General features: G+C 46.7%; 2 non-coding genes across 2 annotated transcripts; both read right to left on the bottom strand.

Annotated features, from left to right (window-relative positions):
• Positions 1-17,458: 17,458 nt before the first annotated feature.
• On the bottom strand, positions 17,459-17,531 carry trnak-cuu (transfer RNA lysine (anticodon CUU)). Its single transcript has one exon. It is a non-coding gene; the product is annotated as a tRNA-Lys (tRNA).
• Positions 17,532-18,338: 807 nt separating this feature from the next.
• Positions 18,339-18,410, bottom strand: trnae-uuc (transfer RNA glutamic acid (anticodon UUC)). The gene has a single exon. It is a non-coding gene; the product is annotated as a tRNA-Glu (tRNA).
• Positions 18,411-20,808: the final 2,398 nt, after the last annotated feature.

Raw genomic sequence — 20,808 nt, 5'->3', positions numbered from 1 at the left:
CGATATTGATGGGCCCGAGGATTATCCCCGCAGCACCAACACGGTGCTAATAGATTCACATCGATCCCCGATGGCGGAATCTGAGTCATCACAGGTCTTGCAGCCACAGACGTATAGACCCTGCCATATGCATTTCGGCCTGCTAGCGACATCATTTTATGCACAGTACTTGCCGATGAGCTTTGATGTTGAGAAGATATCTGTTTGGTGTTATCGTCCGTGGCCATGCATGCCTGGGCGATCGCGATGGCCCTGCTCTGGTCTCGGGTTTCAGCAGGCAGCAGCTTTCGAAGAATGACCTCGTGGCTGATGCCCAGCACGTAAAAGTCACACAGCATTTGCCCCAACGCAGCTCCAAAATAGCAAAGTCCCGCGAGGTGTCTCAGGTCAGTGACATAATCCGCTAGGTCCTGGTCCCCGGAGCGATGGTGCGTGTTAAAACGATATCTGGCCATGAGGATACTCTCCTTCGGCTTTAGGAAGTCCCAAACCAGTGTGCACAACGCTGAATATTCCTTCTCCTTTGGTTTTGTCGGTGTGAGCAGATTCTTGATGAGACTGTATATTTTAGGCCCACAGATGATGAGGAGAACCGCCCTGTGCTCGGCCACGTTAGTGTCTCCTTCCAGCTCGTTGGCCACAAAGTACAGGTCGAGCTGCTCGACGAAGGCTTCCCAATCATCATCCTCTTTGGATCTCTCTAATATTCCAACAGCAGCCATGGTTGCGTGAAAATTCGAATTCTGTTACTCGTCGCCAATTGTTGTGCATAGAAGGAATCCCCGAGGCTGAGTTCTGTGAGCTAACTTTAGTGTGATCTTAGTCTTCTTTATTACAACTGCAGTGTGCCTGCACTACATGGCAGCCAACCTTTTATACTGGCCCTGTTCGTGTGGGCAGTTGACCATTAGGACTCCAACAGTCGCGCGCTCTGGTGGCAAGTATTACATCGTTACATACTTCACATAATTGTTATCATTAAGAAGTTATAATTCCAATGAATGCCTGAATCATCCGAAAGGAGCCTGGTTTGTAGGACAAGGCTACATATCAGGAAGGAGTGTAGTTAGATGACAAGGGAAGTGATATTCTGATTATAAGTTTGGAGAATAAAGAGAGTAAATGCTGGAATCACTGAGCAGGTCAGGCAGCATCTGTGGGGAGATAAACAGAGTTAACGTTTCAGGTTAATGACCTTCCATCAGAAGTTGGGCACTTGTGTTCGGTAATACTATTAAAAGTTTAAATTGTCACGTAGCAGGGCTAAGGAAAAGATATAAAATGTGCCATTTGGAACAGATAGTTTAGAACCCGATTAATGTTTGATCAATTTGTACACCGAGCTGGGAACTGTAACGTGTTTGAGTTCTTCGGCTAACATTCGCATGGTTTGGCTGTAAGTACTGTTAAGTGTATGTTTAATTACTGTCTGCTTAATAACTTTGACATTTAATGTTGCGGACCCAATTCCTGCACTGTGCGTGTTCCAGCTCTGTTTGGAGCAGCGATCCCTTCAATCCGTCGCTTACAGGGACAGTTGGATTCACCGTTTCTTTGTTTGGTGAAATTTCAAAGATTGAAAGCGGCGCACATCAACCTGGTCACCTACTCACTAACCGCTACACACTGCTCCCGTGAGATGGAAGCCCAGTTACTGTTTCAAGCTTGAACGCAGGTACAAGCAAATCTCATTCACAGAAAATCCAAGTCCCTGAGGCACCTGATTATTTGCACCAAACTCATTCGCAAAAAGTTGCGGTTCGTGTGGGGTGATTTGGGCACATTTTTCCCAACAATACAACACTTCAACACTTCAAACATAACTCAATGGCTATGAAGCGCGTTGGGGCGTCATGAGTTCCTGAAAAGTGTTGAAGAAATGCAAGACCTACTTTGCAAAAGTTCGATGCAATTTCAAAATTCTTGGGTAAATTGAGGGCTCGTCCAGGATTTGAACCCGGGACCTCTCGCAAATTTCAAGTATCAACCACGAAAGAAGAATCATACCCCTTCACCAACGAGCCAACTGTTTAACAAATCTGAAGATAAGGTGTAACCATTATTGGAGCATTTTTAGTGTGTTGCTCTTCTTGATTGGAGGAGCACATGAGACGGAATCAGTGAGTTTGCTTTTTCGAGCTGTCCTCTGAAGCACCGCACAGTCCCACTCCGACAGTCAATGAGCTGTTGGGACATTAGTGTATCCAGGCTGTGGGTGGTCACCCCGAGCGCAGCAGAGGGGTTTCTGCATTCGTTCTGGGTATGGACAGTATTTTTCCCCTTCTCTCTTCCTCTTGTCTGTAACCCTGTGCTTTGGTTTCTCTATTTATTCCCCTGTCTCAGTTTCTAGTGTTTAAAAGTGAACAAAAGATGAGATGGGTGCCACTGTTGAACAATTTCTCTCACTCAAAGTTAGACACACTACCGTTGCAACACGAGGTCTAGGTAGGTAGCCGTTGATATTCAGGGTCATATATAAATACATATAAGTATATCGACATGTATCGTAACTGTTCCCTGGTGGTCGAGGGGTTAAGATCTGGCGCACTAACCTGGTTTTAATCCTCGATCAATTAATCGCGTAAAAATAATTGAGGTCTGTGAGACGATTAATAATTGCTGTAATCACCATAAATACCAATACTGTCATGTATCTCACACTACTGTACATAACTGTACCTTACCATGCCATACATGACTGTAACCAGAGATGACCTGTAACCACAAAATTACCTGACCACCAGGGATGCATTTGCAGGAGACACTGGATACCTTTCCCAGACAGGTATATAAGGATAGGTCTCAGGCAAGTGTGGCATTCGAGAGCTGTGTAATAAAGGTGCAGGTCCAGAGTGAACTTGACTTCAGTATGTGCCTCGTGTAAGTCTGTATTACAGGGTCAGGTCTTTTCAGTGGCGACGAGTTACAGGATTACTGAATCCACAGAATGGCGACCAACGGCTCAGATGAAAAATACAATGCTGGAGATAATTGGGAGGACTTTATAGAAAGGCTCCAGCAAAGCTTTGTAACCAAAGACTGGTTAGGCGACAATAAGGCAGACAAGAGAAGAGCCCATCTCTTGACCAGCTGCGGCGCGAAAACATACGCTTCAATGAAGGACCTGCTGGCACACGAGAGACCAGCAAGCAAGTCGTTTGAAGAATTGATCACACTGGTAAGAGACCACCTGAAGCCAGCAAGCAGCCTACACATGTAAGCTACCTCGGACCCGTGCCAACGCTCCCCGTACATCGAGCACAGGCTCAGGAAAACCCCAGGGGAGAGGATATCCCGGTCACTGGGCCTTCCAGCTACACTGAACCAGTGCCCGTTTTGAAGGTTTCCAGTGTAATAACTTGCAACTGGCGCATCCAACAGTCAGGATGGCCGAGCGGTCTAAGGCGTTGGTTCAGGTCACTGTCTCCTCTGGAGGCGTGGGTTCAAATCCCAATCCTGACATTCAGTGTTTTTAATTACAAACTCATTTGTTTGGACACCACTCTGAAGTGCTTTGGGACATCCATCGAACTTAATAAAATGACGCCATTTCAATTACAAACAGTGATATCAAAGTTACTTCTCAAACCGGGAATCGATCCTGGGTGGCTGTAGCGAAAGGAATGGTTTTGTGAAGCATTGAAATGTGCCCTCTAAATATCTCGCACTGCTCATTTAAAAACACGGTTAAAATTTGTTTCAGTGCATAAGAAGGCAGGCTCGAAGGGCCAAATGGCCGACTCCTGCTCCTGGTTTTTGTGTTCTTATACAGAGCACAGAATAAATGATTGAGTGATCAACTCTCCCTCAGTTCGCATTTCTTTCATTGTGCAAAAGAAGATTATGGGTTCATTAATGATGTTTTCCTGTGAAAGCACCAAAAAAGTATAAGGAAAATAATTCGTCCAACATGGGGTTTGAACTCACAACCCTGAGATTAACAGTCTCATACTCTACCGACTTAGCTCGTCAGGATTGCTTAAGTTGCATCTTCCTGTCACTGATCGCTGCCAGGGATCTGTTGGCTCTGCACCATGTGTTTATCTCGAAATTCAAACCTCGAAACTGGTTCTCCTGATTTCCAAGCCCCTTGTATTGCAGAACCTTCATTTCGACGAACATCTCCACCGCACTGTGTAGGCCTCGTGACGCAACAGTAGTGTGTCTGACGGTAGATCTGAAGGTTTTGTGTTCCAATCAGGTCGGGGTCACTGTTCTTTCAGATATTCGTTTTCCACAATTAATATTTCCATTGCTTTTTGGCAATAACCAGACGCTTGTTCCAAGGTCTGTCTCACTATTTTCCCGGTGTCAGGCAGAGATACGCCTGCTGCCCTCATTTATTTAACATAACAGGACACAAAAGTTCAAAATCAACCTGCAGGTGGCCACACACAGCACTCAATAGTCAGGATGGCCTGACTATTATCCCTACCACAGTGTATAACCTCATATTTCCCACATTATACTCCATCTGACAAATTACTGCCCAGCCACTGAGCCTATCTATATCGCTTTGCAGATTGTTGGTGTTTCCTCATAACTTGCTTTCCCACAGATCTTTGGATCATCTTGGCTAAATTACCAACATGCAGAGCACAGAACCAATTATTGACCGATTGACTTTCCGTCTGTTAGCATTTCTTTCATTGTGCAAAAGAAGATTATCGATTCCTTAACGATGTTATACCATGAAAGCAAAATAAAAGTTAAACGAAAATAATTTGCACACTTGAAAGGAATATTTTTGTTTGGTGCGGTTCCGGTCAGAGAGATGTTGTGAAAGGAACTTTTTGCAGAGAGGGATTGAGTATTTCAGCTTGTTGCTGAACATTTCTCTCTGGGCACACAATTAGGCACCAGTTTCTGTAGTGTGGCGGTTATCACATTCGCCTCACACACGAAAGGTTCCCGGTTCAAGCCCGAGTGGAAACATTATTTCTGAAACAAAAACTGTTTTTAAATGATCATTGTTCATGTGACAATGGCCTCCTTCCGTGCTGTAAACTTCTCTGATTCCATGATGAGCATTGAACATTTAAAACCAGTCTCCTAAAATACAGAGTGTGTAAAATCAGAAAAGGATTAAAACTTCCTCAATGATTCAAGTTTCACAAATTATTAAAATTGAGTTGTTGAAGTTTCGACTGTCCCTCAGTGATCATGTTAGCATTTCTTTCATTCTGCTAAACAATGCTATCGGTTAATACCAGCAGATAAAAGCCGGATTTCAAACCCGGAAACAACTCATTCATTATTCACCCTTCCCAGTTCCAGTGCACAGAGGGTTATTCATCCTCCATCCCAGAAACTCAAATCCAACTTCTGACATTCCTTATTTCTAATTACCAACTCATTTGTTTTGACACCACTCTGAAGTGCTTTGGGTCATCTGTGTAATTTAATTAAATTAATTCACTCTAATTAAAAACGGTGGCAGCAAAATTACTTCTCTAACTGGGAATCGAACCCCGGTAGCTGTCGTGATCAGAATGTTTTTGTGAAGCATTTAAATATGCTCTCTAAAAATCTCGCATTCCTAATTTACAAATAGGGTTACCATTTGTTTCAGTGTGAAAGAAGGAGATAGAAAATGACAACAAAAACACCAGGCAGCGACGACATTAAGACATATTCAAACTTTTCACAAAGTTGGTTTTACGAAGTAACGGCTGAGCTAATGTTGGCACTCACCAGTCCCATCAGAATTTTAAATGTTTCTATGAGATCGCCGCTCATCCTTCTAAATTTCAATGTATAAAGACCCAGTTGATCCAGTCTCTCCTCATATGTCAGTCCGGCTTGCCCCTTATCCTTAGACTGTGTCCCCAGGTTCTGGACTTCCCCAACATCGGGAACATTCTTCCTGCATCGAACCTGTCCCGTCCCATCCAAATTTTAAATGTTTCTATGAATTACCCTTTCATCCTTCTAAACTCCAGTGAATACAGGCCTAGTTGATCCAGTCTCTCCTCATATGTAAGTCCTGCTATCCCGGGAATCAGTTTGGTGAACCTTTGTTGCACTCTCAATAGCAAGAACGTCCTTCCTCAGATTAGGAGACCAAAACTGAACACAATATTCCAGGTGGGGCCTCACCAAGGCCCTGCACAACTGCAGTAAGACCTCCCTGCTCCTATACTCAAATCCCCTCGCTCTGAATGCCAACATACCATTTGCCTTCTTCATCGCCTGCTGTACCTGCATGCCAACTTTCAATGACAACCAGGTCTCGTTGCACTGCCCCTTTTCCGAATCTGCCGCCATTCAGATAATATTCTGCCCTAGTGTTTTTGCCCCCAAACTGGATAACCTCACATTTATCCACATTATACTGCATCTGCCATGCATTTGCCCACTCGCCTAACCTGTCAAAGTCCCCCTGCAGCCTCTTAGCGTTCCCCTCACAGCTCACACCGCCACCCAGTTTCGTGACATCTGCCAACTTGGAGATATTACACTGTTACATGTTCATTACATGTTACAATGAACATTCTGAATCAGACACCTCAAGTAAAGTGCGTGCAATGGGCAATGATTCAACAATTAACATAAGTACGTAAAGAGCAGGAGTCGGCCATTCGGCACCTCGAGCCTGCTCCACCATCCAATAATATCGTGGCTGTTCTGATCCTGCACCCCTGCTCTTTTTATACTCCTCTCGAGTTTCTGCAGTGTCGAGTTCTCGCTATCTGTCCTCAGCTTCCCTTTTTCCTTTATCTTACCCTGTGTGTCCCTTGAGGGATTTTTATCCCCTATCTGACTTTACTCACTCTGTGTTTTAGGAGACTGGTTTAAAATGTTAATTGCTCGTCATGGAATCAGAGAAATTTACAGCACGGAAGGAGGCCATTCGGTCCATCGTGTCCGTGCCAGCCGACAAACAGCTCCCCAGCCCAGTCCCACTTTCCAGCTCTCGGTCCATAGCCCTGTAGGTTACGGCACTTCAGGTGCACATCCAAGTACTTTTTAAATGTGCTGAGTGTTTCTGCCTCGATCACCCTTTCAGGCAGTGAGTTCGAGTGATTTCCCCTCAAATCTCCTCTAAACCTTCGATCAATTACTTTAAATCTGTTCCCCCTGGTTGTTGACCCCTCTTGTAAGGGAAACAGGTCCTTCCTGTCCACTCTATCCAGGCCCTTCATAATTTTATACACCTCAATCCTCTCCCCTCAGCATCTCCTGTTCCAAGGAAAACAAACCCAGCCTATCCAATCTCTGCTCAGAGCTAAAATTCTCCAGTCCCGGCAACATCCTCATAAACCTACTCTGTACCCTCTCAAGTGCAATCACGTCCTTGCTGTAATGTGGTGACCAGAACTGCATGCAGTACTCCAGCTGTGGCCTAACAGTTCAAGAATAATCTCCCTGCTCTTGTATTCCAAGCTTCTGTATAATCGATCTGGACAGCAGCCTGTCCTGTCGAGAGGGATCGTGGGAGGGTGAGCCTTAGTGGAATCGGAGAGGAGGAAGTTCTTTGCTGATCAACATGCAGTCACCCACAATTCCTCATTCTTTACGCGGGACTGTGTTACTGTAAGTTGGGGTGGATTAGTGAAAGAGTCCATGTCATTACTGGCTTGCAACAAAAGCTATTTACCCAACGTGGGGCTCAAACCCCCAACCCTGAGATTAAGAGTCTTATGTTTGACCAAGTGAGCTGGCTGGACTTGGCAAAGCTATGGATCCTTGTTGTATCTCAAATCTTGTGGGTAGATTAATTATTGAAATAATGGTTGAGTATCTCACATACTTTAATTATTTTTGCCAACTTGTCCTCGGGAACATTTTTCCTGCATCCTCGTGAACCTTGTCTGAACTGCCTAGAATGTAAGTATATCGCTCCTTAAATAAGGAGACCAAAACAGTTAGCATTTCTTTCATTGTGCAAAAGAAGATTAATTCCCGTGAAAGCAACATAAAAGTTTAAGGAAAATAATTCACCCGATGTGGGGCTCGAACCCAGGACCCTGAGATTAAGAGCCTCATGTTCGACGGACTGAGCTAGCCGGGCTTCTCAACATTACTCCTGTCAATCCCCTTCAGTTACTGGTCAATGGTGATCCCAGGCTGTTGATGGCGGGGGATTCGGCGATGGTAATGCCGGTGATAGCCGGGCCTGCTTCAGTTGCATCTTCCTGTCGCTGATTGCTGCCAGGCGCCTGATGGCTACGCCCCGTGGGTTTATCTCGAACTTCAAACCACGAAACAGGTTCTCCTGAATTCCAAGCTGTATACGGAGATCAACCATCAAAAGCTCTGTTATTAACCACAGGGCGTCCGGCAATTTTCTGATCGCAATGCGCTTTCAGTCCTTGTCCTTAAAATTGCGGACGTGTAAATTGGGGAGTTTAATGACTTTGAAAGGAACATTGTTGTTTGGTGCAGTTCCAGTCAGAGAAATGTTTGTGAAAGGAACGTTTTGCAGAGAAGGGATTGAGCGCCTGTTGGCGGAAACATTTTTGAAATGTAAATTTGTGGAGGATAAAATGGAACAAGAGCAGTCCGGGTTACATTGTCACATGATACAAGCGATCTCGGACCCGGACCAAAGCTCCCTATACACCGAGAACAGGCTCAGGAAAACCTCGGGTAGAGGATATCCCGGTCACTGGGCCTTCCAGCAACACTGAACAAGTGCCCGGTCTGAAACTTTCCAGAGTAATAACTTGTAACGAGAGCGTCCAACAGTCTCTTGGGATCCCTTGGAACTTCAGGGGATGCGCTCCCTGGTGGTGAAACATGGGAGTGCATGCTTTACAGAGACACAACATCACTGCCCCGCCAAAGTCAAAGTGAAAACTATTTACAAGGTGAGGCGGTCGGGAGCCGTTCTTTCCCTGGTGGACTGCCTCGGTACAAATGTCTGTTCTGGTGTGTTGGCTGTGCCCTCGCTGAGCTTGCGTGTAGTTGGCCCTACTGGGCTGCTGGGTGAGTCTGGCCTTGCTGGTCTGTTGGGTGTGATGGGTTCGATTTCCGATCCGTGGTGGTGTCGTTGATCCTTTGGGTGTGTGTTGCGGGTTCGAAAAAGGTGGTGTCTGCTGTGGGTTGTTCAGGGCAGTCTGAGAACCGCAGCCTTGTTTGGTCCAGGTGCTTTCTGCAAATTTGTCGATTGTCTAGTTTGAAGACAAACACCCGACTCCCTTCTTTAGCTATCACCGTGCCCGCGATCCACTTGGGACTATTTCCATAGTTTAGCACATACACAGGGTTATTCAGATCAATTTCCCGTGACACAGTGGCGCGACCATCATTTACATTTTGTTGCTGAAGCCTGCTCTCTACCTGATCATGCAGGTTGGGGTGGACCAGCGAGAGTCTGCTTTTAAGTGTCCTTTTCATGAGTAGCTCAGCCGGGGGCACCCCTGTGAGCGAGTGGGGTCTCGTGCTATAGCTGAGCAGTACTCGGGACAGGCGGGTTAGGAGTGAGCCTTCTGTGACTCGTTTGAGGCTCTGTTTGATTGTTTGTGCTGCCCGCTCTGCCTGCCCATTGGAGGCTGGTTTAAACGGGGTCGAAGTGATATGTTTGATCCCATTGCGGGTCATGAATTCTTTAAATTTGGCACTGGAGAAACAAGGCCCGTTGTCACTGACCAGTATGTCAGGCAAGCCGTGGGTGGCAAACATGGCCCTCAGGCTTCCAATGGTGGCGGTGGCGGTGCTTCCCGACATTATTTCTCATTCAATCAATTTTGAAAAAGCATCCACCACCACCAGGAACATTTTACCAAGAAATGGGCCTGCATAGTTGACATGGATCCTCGACCCTGGTCTGGAGGGCCAGGACCACAAACTTACTGGTGCCTCTCTGGACGCGTTGCTCAACTGAGCACTTACACTGCATTGCCGTACACAGGACTCTAAATCAGAGTCGATACTGGGCCAGCAAATGTGATATCTCGCTATCGCTTTCATCATTACTATACCCGGGTGTGTGCTGTGGAGATCCGAGATGAACGTCTCCCTGCCCTTTTTTCGTAGCACAACGCGGTTACCCCACAACAGGCAGTCTGCCTGACTGGACAGCTCGTCCTTTCGCCGCTGGAACGGCTTGATTGGCTCTTCTATTTCAACGGGGATGCTGGCCCAGCTTCCATGCAACACACAGTTTGTTATTAGGGACAGCAGAGGATCTTGGCTGCTCCATGTCCTAATCTGGCGGGCCGTGACAGGTGATTTATCATTTTCAAATGCTTCCATGACCATCAACAAGTCAGAGGGCTGCGCCACCATCAACAAGTTTGCAGGTTGCTCCATTTCCATCCCCGTGGTGGGCAATGGTAGCCGACAGAGCATCCGCACAGTTCTCAGTGCCTGGCCTGTGGCGGATGGTCTAGTTATACGCTGAGAACTTGAGTGCCCACCTTTGTATGCGGACTGAGGCATTCGTATTTATCCCCTTGTTTTCAGCGAACAGGCATGTGAGGGGCATGTGATCGGTTTCCAGCTCAAATTTGAGGCCAATCAGGAACTGATGCATTTTCTTTACCCCGAACACACATGCTAATGCCTCTTTCTCAATCATGCTGTAGGCCCTCTCGGCCTTAGACAAGCTCCTGGAAGCATAGGCTACAGGTTGCAACTTCCCTTCAATGTTAGCTTGTTGTAATACACACCCGACTCCGTACGACGACGCGTCACATGCTAGCACAAGACTTTTACACGGGTTATACAATACAAGCAACTTGTTGGAGCATAAAAGGTTGCTGGCTTTGTCAAAAGCAATTACTTGTTTTTTTTCCCCATACCCAGTTCTCAGCTTTGTGCAATAACACATGTCGGGGCTCTAAAAGGTGCTTAACTCAGGTAGGAAGTTACCAAAATAGTTGAGGAGTCCCAGGAATGACCGCAGCTCCGTGACGTTCTGTGGCCTGGGCGCGTTCATGATAGTCTCTGTCTTGGCGTCTGTGGGCCGAATGCCATCCGCCGTGATCTTTCTCCCGAAAATCTCCACTTCTGTTGCCATGAAGACGCATTTCGACCTCTTCAGCCGCAGCCCTACGCGATCCAGTCGCTGGAGGACCTCCTCCAGGTTTTGTATGTGTTCGACGGTGTCCAGACCCATAACCAATATGTCATCCTGAAAGACCATCGTGTGTGGTACCGACTTGAGTAGGCTCTCCATGTTTCTCTGGAAGATCGCTGCAGACGACCGAATTCCAAACGGGCATCTGTTGTCGCTGAACAGTCACTTTTGCACGTTGATGTAGGTGAGGCCCTTCAAAGACTCCTCCAGCTCCCGCGTCATGTAGGCCGAAGTCAGCTCAAGCTTGGTGAACGCCTTGCCTGCTGCCAGCGCGCCAAATAGGTCGTCTGTCTTAGGTAGCGGGTATTGGTCCTGTAGCGAGAAACGATTAATAGTTACTTTATAATCGCCGCAAACCCTGACCGTGCCATCACTTTTGAGGACTGGAACAATCGGGCTGGCCCACTCGCTGAATTCCACTGGGGAGATGATGTCCTCGCGTTTCAGCCTGTCCAGCTCAATTTCCACTCTCTCCTCATCATATGAGGTACCGCTCGCGCCTTGTGGTGAATGGGTCGTGCCTCTGGGACCAAGTGGATCCGCACCTTCGCACCGGAAAGGTTTCCAATGCCTGGCTCAGAAAGGGAAGGAAATTTGTTCAGAACCTGGGTACATAATGCCTCATCGACATGTGATAGCGTTCGGATTGTATCCCAGTTCCAGCGGATTTTCCCCGCAAGCTCCTTCCAAACAGTGTGGGGCCATCGCCCGGGACAATCCAGAGTGGCAGTTCGTGCACCATGCCCTCGTAGGTGACCTTGACCATGGCGCTGCCCAGGACAGTGATAAGCTCTTTGGTGTTCACTCTCAGTTTCGTGTGGATGGGGCTTCGGGCTGGTCTGAATGCGTTGTTGCACCACAGTCTCTCAAACATCTTTTTACTCACGATGGACTGCCGAGCGCCAGTGTCCCGTTCCATGGTTACGGGCAAGCCATTCAATTTTATATTTAGCGTTATAGGTGGATATTTCGTCGAAAATTTGTGCACCCCGTGTACTTCAGCATCTGCCTCCTCTCTCTGAGGCTCGAAATTGCTTTGATCCACCATGGACCGATCTTCCTCTGCCACATGGTGGTTAGCAGGTTTTGCAGAGCTTTCAGCTCATTCGCAAGCTCGTTGGAGATGCCCCATTGTTCCACAGCTCTTGCAAACATACCCTTTGAAGCGGCATGAATAGGCTGAATGGAAGCCTGCACAACACCAACAAGGTGTGAATTGCCTTGCACTCATCCTTTGTTGGGGACTCTGAGTCATCTGGGTCACCAGAGGCCTGCTGGCAGTTGCAGATTCGTGGGTTCTGCCCTGTACATTTCTGCTCACAAACACAGTTCCAGTTAATTTATGAACATTGCGAGCACTTGTGTGCTGAGAGATTTGTTTGGTGTTTTCACTTGTGGACATAAATACCTCTGTTATCGCAATGGCCTTACTGACGATAGGTGTCTCTACAGCCAAAAGTTTTCGTCGGATGGTCTCGTGGCCAATGCCCAGTACAAAAAATTATCTGAGCATTTGCTCCAGGTAGCCATCAAACTCACATTATCCTGCAAGTCGCCTTAGCTCGGCGAGGTAGCTCGCCACTTCCTGATCTTCAGTTCGCTGGCACGTATAGAACCGATACCTCGCCATAGCACGCTCTCTCTCGGGTAAAGATGGTCCCGAACCAGTGTACTCACCTCCTCATACGACTTACCTGTGGGTTTCACCAGAGCCAGAACATTCTTCATGAGGCTGTAGGTCTGAGCCCCACAGACTGTGAGGAGGACCACTCTCCTTTTTTGCAGCACTTCCTTCTCCGTCCAGATCGTTCGTCATCGACTTCCCAGTCCTCACCGTCCGTGAACTTCTCCAGGATGCCCACAGTTTGCTGCATCTTTGTGTTGGATTCGTATTCTCGACGCCAGTTATTGTGTTCCTAACACAGATGAGGCTGCACACAGGCACGTTAAAGTAACAGTGACCTCAGTCTTTAATAAGACACTCTAGAGTGAGAAACTGGCCTGAGGTGCCAGCTTAAATACAGTGTCCCAAGGGGTGTTGGGATCCCTTGGGACTTCAGGGGATGAGCTCCCTGATGGTGGAACATGGGAGTGCATGCTTTACAGATACACAACACATTCGTTGCCTCAACTTTGATTTCTGCCAACATCCCTTGTATTTAACCTTCGCCGCACCTCCGCCACAATCTCTCACCGCTCCTCCACCACGATCTCTCACAGTTCGTCCACCACGATCTCTCGTCACTCCTCATCAACGATCTCTCACCGTTCCTCCACCACGATCTCTCGCCGTTCCTCCACCACGACCTCTCACCGTTCCTCCACCGCGATCTCTCACCGCTCCTCCACCACGACCTCTCACCGTTCCTCCACACTGACCTTCCCGCTCCTCCGCTGTACCTGGGTCCCGCCGATGTTCCTGCCTGCCCACGCACAAAACAGCGACCTATGTTTTGATGACGTGCAGCAGAGCAGGACTCCAGCTGTCCTGGTTAACCCTTGCCACTGGACAAAGACCTCGCTCTGTCAAGCCCGTGTGGTGGCTGGTGTCCAACGGTCACACCACGTTAAAACAATCCACCCACATGCATCTTCCACCCTTTGATTGGAGTTCAGAACTGGAACATCGGGTCCTTCATTGAAACACCTGTGAACCCATGTGAAAGTAAGCCTTCCTCATTCGAGGACCCGCCTATGATGATGATGATGATGATGTGTGGGACCTTACCAAATGCCTGCTGGAAACCATCAGATTAAATCTAGTAAGACCCATCCCTTGATTCAGTTTTCACTGGCCTTGCCATAGGAAGGATATATTGGCGTTGGAGGGAGCACTGTGTCGGTTTCCCAGAATGATACCTGGATTCCAAGGTTTAAATTATGATATGAGATTACACCCACTGGAAATTAGACGGTCGAGCATTGATTTGATCAAAATTTTCAAAGATAATAAGGGAAGAGATCTAGTAGCTAGAGAAAAATGATTCCCGCTGGTTGGGGAGTCCCAGACTAGGGGCCATAGTCTAAACATTAGAGACAGATGTTTCAGGAGTGAAATTCGGAAACATTCCAACACACACATGGTGGGAGAGGTTTGGAACTCCCTTCTGCAAAGGGCAGTTCGTGCTAGGTCAGTTGTTCATTTTACATCGCATTTTGATCAAAGGTATTAAGGAAGATTGTCCAAAGGCGGGTATATGGAATTTGCTCACAGATCAGCCATGATCTCATTGAATGGCGGAACCGGCTCGAGGGGCTGAATGGCCTCCTCCTGTTCCTGTGTAACAGGCTTGAGCGGCTGAATGGCCTCCTCCTGTTCCTGTGTAACAGGCTCGAGGGCCTGAATGGACCTCCTCCTGTTCCTGTGTAACAGGCTCGAGAGGCTGTATGGGCCTCCTCCTGTTCCTGTGTAACAGGCACGAGCGGCTGAATAGCCTCCTCCTGTTCCTGTGTTACAGGCTCGAGGGGCTAAATGGGCCTCCTCCTGTTCCTGTGTATCAGGCTCGAGGGGCTGAATGGGCCTCCTCCTGTTCCTGTGCAACAGGCTCGAGGGGCTGAATGGGCCTCCTCCTGTACCTGTATGTAAGGTCTCTGAAACAAAGGGAGGTGATATGAGAAAACATAAACTAAATGGTATTGTGTTGAAAGAGAAGCAGAAGGATTGAGTGATTTACACACAGAAATCTTTGAAGCTGGGTAGATAAGTTACTAAGTTGTTTAAAAAGAATACAGGGCCCTTGGCTTTATATGAAGTGAAATATAGGACACCAGCGAAGAAGTTGTACCATATCTTTTGAATCCCGGATTAGGCCTCAGTAGGAGAACTGTTTACAGTTCTGAGCACCACAATTTAGGAAGGATATCAAGGCATTGGAGAGAACGTTGGAAATATATAAGAAACATTTTCTATTGTTGTAGAAGACACAAACACAGGCATTCATCGAGAATCAACATGCAGGTGACCACACACAGATTAAAGAGCCAGAGAGACCGACAGAATCGGGTAACACCGGCACATAGACAAGAGATATTGACAAGGACTGAAAGCACTTTGCGATCAGAAAATTGACGGCCCAGCTGTGGTTAATGACACGGCTTTTGATGATTGATCTCCGTAAAAGCCTTGAAATTCAGGAGAACCGGTATCGTGGTTTGAAGCTCGAGATAAAGCTCGAGATAAAGCCACGGGGCGATACCAACAGGCGCCTGGCAGCAATCAGCGACAGGAAGATGCACCTTAAGCAGGCCCGGCTAGTTCAGTCGGTGGAGTATTAGGCTTTTAATCTCCGGGTCGTGGGTTTGAGCCCCATGTTGGGTGAATTATTGACCTTAAACTTTTATGTTGCTTTCACTGGAAAACATCGTTAATGAACCCATAATCTTCTTTTGCACAATGAACAAAATGCGAACTGAGGGAGAGTTGATCATTTGATCATATGTTCTGTGCTCTGTATAAGAACACAAGAACCAGGAGCAGGAGTCGGCCATTTGGCCCTTCGAGCCTGCCTTCTTATATACTGAAACAAATTTTAACCGTGTTTTTAAATGAGCAGTGCGAGATATTTATATGGCACATTTCAATGCTTTACAAAACCATTCCTTTCGTTGCAGCCACCCAGGATCGATTCCCGGTTTGAGAAGTAACTTTGATATCATTGTTTGCAATTGAAGTGGGGTCATTTTATAAAGTTCGATGGATGTCCCAAAGCACTTGAGAGTGGTGTGCAAACAAATGAGTTTGCAAATAAAAACACTGAATGTCAGGAGTGGGATTGGACCCCACACCTCCAGAGGAGACTGTGACCTGAACACAGCACCTTAGACCGCTTGGCCATCCGGACTGTTAGAAGCTCCAGTTACAAGTTATTACTCTGGAAAGTTTCAGACCGGGCACTTGTTCAGTGTTACTGGAAGGCCCAGTGGCCGGGATATCCTCTCCCCCGTTGTTTTCCTGAGATTGTGCACGGTGTCCGGGGAACTTTGGTCCGGGTCCGAGGTAGCTTGCATCATGTGACAATGCACCCCGGACTACTCTTGTTCCATTTTATCGCACATTAGTTTTTGGTGCAAAAATAATATCTCCAGACGAGACAGTGATCTAAACACAGCACCGCATACTGCTCGGCCATCCTGACTATTCAGTGCTGTGTGTGGCCACCTGCAGGTTGATTTTGAACTTTTGTGTCCTGTCACATGCACATGCAATAAATGAGGGCAGCAGGCCTATCTCTGCCTGACACCGGGGAACAGTGAGACAGACATTGCATTGTGTTCAGGTTTAATCACAGCAATATCCGCAGTCAGGAGCTGAAAAGGACGAAGAACTGAAAAAACACAAGAAAAAAGCAAAGAAATGTCAGCAATTGTGGTAAACTCTTTAATGTGTTTCCTGCTCGTTTCGTGATGCGGCGCTCACAGAGGGAGTACGAATTCAGAAAATAATTCTTCCATTCAAAATCTTTAAAATAATGACAAGCAACTAATTAAACTGTGTGCTGGGAGATGGGGATGGGTGAAGATTATTTGTTTTATGCCCCATTCATTAACCGACAGCGTTGTTTTGTAGAATTGTTACTGAGGGACAGTGGAAACTTCAATAACTGAACTTTAATATTTAAGGATTTTGAATCATTGATGAAGTTTTCTCCCCTATCTGACTTTACTCACTCTGTATGTTGGAGACTGGTTTAAAATGTTCAGTGCTCATGCGACAAGGAATCTGGGGCGACTTTTGTTCAATTTATTTCACAGCAAAAGTATTCTCCAAAATACAATTTCCACCGGTGACCTTTCACGTGTGAGGTGGATATGATAACCACTACACGACAGAAACACTGTGTTTAAAGCAACCTTAGGAATATAACCAGAGCTTTAACCTACACAGCTGGCCGATACTTCAGGAGCTGGTTTTACGAGAAGAGAATGACGGTGCTATATTTCGGAAGGCTGTGAGCGTGGCAAGAATTGATCTCGTGTTTCCCAGACTTCATACATAGGAACAGGAGATGGCCATTTAGCAGCGAGTGGTTAGGATCTGGAATGCACGGCTTGAAAGGGCGGTGGAGGCAGACTCAATCTTATCTTTCAGACGGGAGTTGGATAAGTGTCTGATGGAAAAACAATTGCAGAGCTACGGGGAAAGGGTGGGGGAGTGGGACTCGCTGAGGGTCGGCACGGGCTCGATGGGCCGAATGGTCTTCCGTGCTGTAACCATTCCATGATTCGATCAGTTAGTGGCACATTTTAAAGTGTGGCTGGGAGCACAACATTGCAAAGGGACATGGATTGAGTCGCCAAAACGAGAGGCATCTGATTTTGGAGATTCGCGGGGCATGGAAATTTCGGAGTTTAATGACTTTGAAAGCAACATTTTTGTTTTGTGCCGTTTCGGGCAGAGGTTTTCCATCAAAGCAACATTAAATGAAAAGAAATCGCCCAACGTTGGTCTCGAACCCACGACCCTGAGATTAAGAGTCTCATGCTCTACCGACTGAGCTAGACAGGCTCCCATTCAAAGCAGGTTTTTATCACTCATTGCAGCCAGGCGCCTGTTGGCTCCGCCCCAGATGTTTAAACTTGCTGTTGAAGACCTGCCAGGATCTTCTTGAATGGTGGACCAGGTTGGAGGGGCCGAATGGCCAACTCCGGCCCCTCATCCTTACGTATTTATGTTTACGTCTTTATGCGGAGCTCCTTTCAGGGTAAACGAGCCAAAGGAGGACAGGGGTAACGTTATAAGGACACCCTCAAAGCCTCCCTGGTAAAGTGCGACATCACCACTGACACCTGGGAGGCCCTGGCCGCAGACCGCCCGATGTGGAGAAAGTACTTCTGGGAGGGCGTTGAGCTCTTTGACTCGAGACGCAAGGAGCATGAAGAGACCAAGTGCAGGCAGCAGAAGGAGCACACGGCAAACCAGTCCCACCGACCCCTTCCCTCGACGTATGTCTGTCCCACCTGTAACAGGGTCTGTGGCTCTCGTATCGGAATGTTCAGCCATCAAAGGACTCACTTTGGGATGGAAGCAAGTCCTCCTCGATCCCGAGAGACTGCCTCTGATGGTGTCTATGATTTGCGGTACACTGCGGAAACATCTCCACTTTCAGCACCAGATTACCAGAATTAAACCCAATGGGATCGGGAGAAAAGTTCCTCATATGCTCAGATCAAAATATATCATATGACAATAGAATTTTACGTATTAATTAATGATGTTTAAATCAATGCTTCATTTTTTTACACAGGAGATGCATAAAGATGTGTAAAATAGATGAACTATTATTTTTGTAATGTTTTGAATTAAAAGTACAATTTCCCTGACCGGGAATCGAACCCGTGCCGTGGCGTTGAAAGCACTAAATCCTAACCACTAGACCATCAGGGAACCTGGTTTGGATAAAGTATTTTTTGAAATAAAAATAATTCTCTGCCTGACACCTTGGAAACAATGAGACAGCCCTTGAGCAAGGGTCTGGTTATTGTCAAACAGCAAAAGAAATATTAATTCTAGAAGAACAATATCCGAAAGAACAGTGACCACGACGTGATTTGAACATGCAACCTTCGGATCTGGAATCAAACACGCTACCATTGCACCATGAGACCTACACAGTGAGCTGGAGATGTTCGTCTCTATGAAGGTTCTGTAATACAATGGGCTTTAAAATCTCGGCCCAATCCCACCAGGTATCACAAGCAGCGCTCACCTGACAGGCACCGTATGGTTTCTTCTTAAACTTTTCTTTTGCTTTCACGGAAAACCATCATTAATTAACACCTCACCTTCTTTTGCACAATCAAACAAATGCTAACTCAGGAACAGTCCATACTTCAATCATTTGTCCTGTGCTTTGCATCTTAACTCGAAAACCATATCTCTTTTTACTCACTGTATTATAGCTTTCTGGTTCAAAATCCTCATTGCCGATGACACCACGAATCTGGGGCAACTTTTATCAAACTTAACAGCACCGGTTATTCCTACCGTGCACACAACATACAATCAGTCGTAAAGATAAAATCCCAACATGCGTATTTTCAGATTCAACGCTGTAGCATTTCAAATAAAGTGAAAGAATTTTACACTGAAAAGATTTGCAAGGGTTGCTTCTATTTGTGTCTTTAATCAAATTTTGTGGCGTCTGACTCCCAGTCATGCCACTGCTGAATAAGAAAGGAGGGCTTGACATTGACCAGTCTGCACTGCCCCTGATATTTGTGAGCTCATCCTTTATATTCAATGGTTTCTCGCCCTTTGATGGGCTGCAGTGTAGCGGATATCACGTTGGCCTCACATTGAGTACTGTTGAGGGGGATGACTCATCAGGGGAGTGCATCAGCAGCCAAGTTCATGGCACCGTGGCTGGCTCTGCTGCACAGAAGGGCAGGAAAAAGTGTGGGACAGCGATAGTGATAGGGGATTCGATTTAAAGGGGAATAGATAGGCGTTTCTTCGGCCGCAACCGAGACTCCAGGTTGGTATGTTGCCTCCCTGTTGCAAGGGTCAAGGATGTCTCGGAGCGGGTGCAGGACATTCTGAAAAGGGAGGGAGATAAGCCAGTTGTCGTGGTGCACATTGTTACCAAAGATTTAGGTAAAAAAATGGATGAGGTCATACGAGATGAATTTAAGGAGCTAGAAGCTGAATTAAAATGTAGGACCTCAAAAGTAGTAATCTCGGGATTGCTACTAATGCCACGTGCTAGTCAGAGTCGGAATCGCAGGATAGCTCAGATGAATCCGTGGCTTGAGCAGTGGTGCAGCAGGGAGGGATTCAAATTCCTGGGGCATTGGAACAGTTTCTGGGGGAGGTCGGACCAGTACAAACCAGACGGTCTGTACCTAGGCAGGTCCTGAACCAAAGTCCTGAGGGGGAAGTGTTTGCTAGTGCTGTTGGGGAGGAGTTAAACTAATACGGCAGGGGGATGGGAACCACTGCAGGGAGACAGAGGAAACAAAATGGAGACAGATACAAAAGACAGTAAGGAGATGAGAAAAAGTGGAGGGCAGAGAAACCCAAGGCAAAAAACAAAAATGGCCACTGTACATCAATATTCTAAAGGGTCAAAGTGGAATAAAAAGGCAAGCCTGAAAGCTCGGTGCCTCAATGCGAGGAGTATTCAGAACGCCGGAGAGGGCTCTGAGCTAGTTAGAGTGGGTGAGAGCGCAGATAAAAAGGACCCCAAGAAAGAATGCAAAAGGCAGGAGGCAACAGAGCAGAGTAGCACTGGGGTAAGTGTAAACCACAAGGTAATAGGAAGGGACAATATGTATGAATATAAAGGGGCTGCAGGAGGGGTCAAAACTAAAAATCATCGATTAAAAACTAGTATTAAATACTTTACCTAAACGCACGCAGCATTCAAAATAAAGTAAATGAGTTTACGGCACAAATCATGACAAATAGGTATGATTTGTTGGCCTTTACAGAAACGTGGTTGCAGGGTGGCGAAGACTGGGAATTAAACATACAGGGGTAGCTGACAATTCGGAAAGATAGACAAGAAGGGAAAGGAGGTGGCGTAGCTCTGTTAATAAAGGATGACATCAGGGCAGTTGTGAGAGATGCTATTGGCTCTAATGAACAAAATGTTGAATCATTGTGGGTGGAGATTAGAGATAGTAAGGGGAAAAAGTCACTGGTGGGCGTAGTTTATAGGCGCCCAAATAATAACTTGACGGTGGGGAGGGCAATAATCAAGGGAATAATGGAGGCATGTGAAAAAGGAACGGCAGTAATCATGGTGGATTGTAACCTACATATTGATTGGTCAAATCAAATC

Source organism: Pristiophorus japonicus, unplaced genomic scaffold, assembly GCF_044704955.1.
Source record: "Pristiophorus japonicus isolate sPriJap1 unplaced genomic scaffold, sPriJap1.hap1 HAP1_SCAFFOLD_110, whole genome shotgun sequence".
Taxonomy (NCBI): Eukaryota; Metazoa; Chordata; class Chondrichthyes; family Pristiophoridae; genus Pristiophorus; species Pristiophorus japonicus.
This window is presented reverse-complemented; position numbering and strand designations above follow the sequence as displayed.